The following is a 4017-nucleotide window of genomic DNA, read 5'->3' on the forward strand; positions in this document are numbered from 1 at the left end:
CCCCAAGAGTTCCTGTTCAGGAAGAATGGACCAGTGGTTAGAGCAGCGGTCCCCAACCTTTTCCGGGTGGTGGGCGCCGGATGACGATCCACTGAAGATCATGGCCGGCGGACAAGCATCCGCCGAAATGTTGCCGAGAAGCAGCAACGTCAAGAGGCATCGCCACCGAAGGAAGTAGTGTCATCAAGAAGCATTGCTGCCGAAAATCAGCGGCATTTCGGCAGCGATGCCTCTTGGTGACACCGCTTTTTGGCAGCATTTCAGCGGATGTTTGTCCGCCGGCCAGTATGCTGGTGCACATAGATGCCCTGGCGGGCACCATGGTGCCCACGGGCACTGCGTTGGGGACCATTGGGTTAGAGCATTAGCCTGGGAACCTCAGGGCCAATTCCCTGCTTCAACAATGTCTTCCTGTGGGAGCCTGGGCAAGTCTCTCTCTGTCTCAGTTCCCCCTCTGTAAAATGGTTCTCTGGTAACGGGAGCCATATTGCTTAGATGTTCTGAGCGTTCCCCACCAACCCCTTTGGCCAGTGGAGCCACTCTGATCTCACATATTTACATGCATACATATAGAGAGGCCTCTAATCTGCAGTTCTATATCAATAGTCAGTAGGACTGACAAACTAATTGGGGAAGAACAGCAACCATAGAGCTCTGAGGCCTCAAAATGTGAGGGCTAGTATAGTAATGTGTTCCTTACATTATTCATTGGTGATGAAGGGTTAGAACATGCTGAGAACATCCTGGTGGTTTGGGAACATTTACCACTTGGTGAAATGTTTTAGTAGATTCATAGAGTCCCAGGCCTGAAGGAACCATTGTGATCATCTAGTCTGACCTCCAGTCTAATGTAAACCAGAGAACTTCCTAACAGTAATTCCCAGAGCAGATCTCGAAGGAAAAACACCTAATCTTGATTTAAATATTATCAGTGATGGAGAATTCACTACCATCATTGGTAAATTGTGAATGACTCTCACCACTAACAAAGTCTTGTGGGTTGAGAACAGTGCTGTAGAAATCATTCCTACCAGGCTTTCTGGGTGATGACTAGATGGTCCAGAGGCTCGCTGAGCAGAAGCACTGATAAACGACAGGGGGTAACTATAACTAAATCTTTCCCATGAAGCTCCTGGCAGCAGCTTTCTTCACTTCAGAGTCTGGTCTAGTGATTCCAAACCAATGGATAATTCTCAAGCTACTGTAGCTACTATTGGTTGTCACTGAAACTTCTGGAACTTTTCTTCCAGACCTCTGTGAAGTCACCAACTCACTGTTAGGCTTCTCTTATTCAGATACCACAGCACAAAAATGTCTGTGTCCTGACCTGTGGGAGGGGCTTAGCCACATGAAATGGTGGTAGTAGCCAGATGGGCTGGGCAGGTGTGTGCTTGAAAGTGTGCACGTGTTAGATCTGAGAGATCTTAAACACAAAGTAGATGACCCCCTGAGGTCCCTTCCAACTCTGATCTTCTATGATCACATTTTCTCAAAAGGAGCCTCTGGTAACTCAGTGAATCACATCTAGTAGTAGGCAGGCTCTTCACTTAAATATTATTATTTATTGTGAATTGACAATGTCTTGTTGGGATGATGAGGCTGTGCAAAACCAGAGGAAAAAGTGTTTCCTGCCCTAAGGATCTGACAACCTAAATCAAACAGAAAATACAGAGCACATCTGTCAGACAGAAGGCTAAACTTCCAGTGATGTGGATATTTTAGCAAATATATTGTAACAATTCCACGAGCACCAAAAACATTTGCCATTCTGCTGCGCACCAAGGCTACTCAGAACTTCGTGGCATCTATGCTAGTGGAAACAGAATATCTGTTTTCCTGGAATTAAAAGCTCGGGTCTTTGCCAGCTGAGGTACAGGTGAATCTCTGCAAACTGTGAGCAGTGTAGTTCCTATGACAAATAGCTGGGAAGTTCTGATCCCATCCAACAGTGTACACACACACACACACACACACACACACACACACACACACACACACACACACACACACACACACGCCAGTTTATAAAAACGTAAACTATGCTTGTTGAGTTATCACTGAATGACTTGGGCAGAAAACATGAAAATAGAGATTGAACCAAGTCATACAATTTGGATCTGGATCCTGCTGGGGTGCTGGAACAATTTGTATAGTGAGGGTGCTGAGAGCCATTAAACCAAACTGTAAACCCTGTATATAATGGAAGCCACTATAATCCAGGGGGTGTGGTGGCACCCCCAGCACCCCTCATTCCAGCATCTATGGATTCTGCCCCAGTCTAGGGCACTGGGGTTTGGATTCAGTGATTTCAGGCCCATTGCTAGTTTTGAAGACACATTTGAAGGTCATTTGGCTCACCAGGAGAGAATGACAGCTCCAGGAATAAAGGATGGCGTGGAAGAAAGCCCTAAGATGGATAACAGAGACTTTGGAAGTACCTATTCAAGTTTGCCTAATGCCTGTCAGAGACATTAAAAAGATGCCCGATGTTCTCTTGCCCAAGGAAGTGAGCAATGCCCTTGACAAGTGAACTCACTAGGGATAATTAGGAAAGAATTAACAACACAAATGAACTGGTGAACTGCTTTGTCCCTACATGCCAAGGCCATTTCCTTATACTGAGAATGAAGCGTCAAGATTTATCTGAGTTCTAGGGGACAGCCCGTAATCTGAAACGTCCCAAACCTGAATGAATCCACGTGTCTCCAGATACAAGAACACTGTTCATTTGATTGGCTGACAATCCAGTCACAGACACATCCTCTTTTGCTGGGGCATAATAAAAACCTGCAACAACACGAGAGGATGGAGAGTAACATTTTCAAAAGCGCTGAAGTGACTTAGGAACTGACATCCCATTTTTAAAAGTGACATCGGCACTTAGGAACCTAAGATCTATTGACTTCAATGAGACTCAAACGTCTACTTAGCCCTTGTCTACGCTGAGTGAGGGGGAGGGGAATCGACCTAACAGCAGGAGAATAGCATAGCTGAAGTTGACGTATTTAGGTCTACTTACCGCGGCGTCTCCACGGCGCTGAGTCGACTGCTGCCACTCCCCCATTGACTCCGCTTGGCACTCTCACAGCGGTGGAGTACTGGAATCGACGGGAGAGTGCTTGGGGATCAATTTATCGTGTCTAGACTAGACGCGATAAATCGACCCCCGATAGATCAATCACTACCCGCGAACTGGCAGGTAGTGTGGACCTGCCCTTAGATTGTAAACCCCCTGGGTCAGGGAGCATCTTTTGGTTCTGTGTTTGCACAGCACCTGGCACAGTGGGGTCCTGGACCATGATTTGGGCTCCTGGGCACAAAGGTAATACAAATAAATAAGTGCCTAAGGCCCATGTCCCCAAAGGTATTTTAGGCATCTAACTCCCATTGAGATCTTAAGTCCTCTGTCACACATGAAAATAGGACATAGGCATTTTTTAAAATCTTACCCTAACCCTTCCAGGAACTCTATCAGGTCAAAGCATATGCTACCGTATTTTTTTTTTAAAGTTCCTCCTTTGTGTTATTAGTATCACTTAAAATGATTAAAACAGCAAGAGTTATTGAAATCTGCTTCCATTATCAGCAACAATGCTGTTGATTTTAATTCTTGAAATGTGAAGTAGATTAGTAAGTTTCACTTACCTTTCTGCTGATTGCTGTTAGCTTCACTTTTTGGGTCTTGTGTACAGGTAAAATGCTAGGGCTGCAAAGACTGCTGGGGAATGTTACATGCAATGCTCCCTAACAGCCCCCATTCAATTTCACGGACTGAATTAAAAACCACGGCCACATTTCTACTGATCTTCATTTTTTGTGTGAAAAAAAACCTCCTAAATTTTGGGCCTAAATGGACCTGACATCCCTTAGCTAAATAAAGAAACAGAGAAATAACACAGTCCTTAGAGCAGCCTATTACACTGACACTGTGGAAAGTGGCTTCATTAGGTAGCCATTCAGCAGCACTTAACTGAAGAGAGGATGAAAATTCTTTGTTCCTCTTCTAACTCTGTCACA

This window comes from Gopherus flavomarginatus, chromosome 12, assembly GCF_025201925.1.
Source record: "Gopherus flavomarginatus isolate rGopFla2 chromosome 12, rGopFla2.mat.asm, whole genome shotgun sequence".
Taxonomy (NCBI): domain Eukaryota; kingdom Metazoa; phylum Chordata; order Testudines; family Testudinidae; genus Gopherus; species Gopherus flavomarginatus.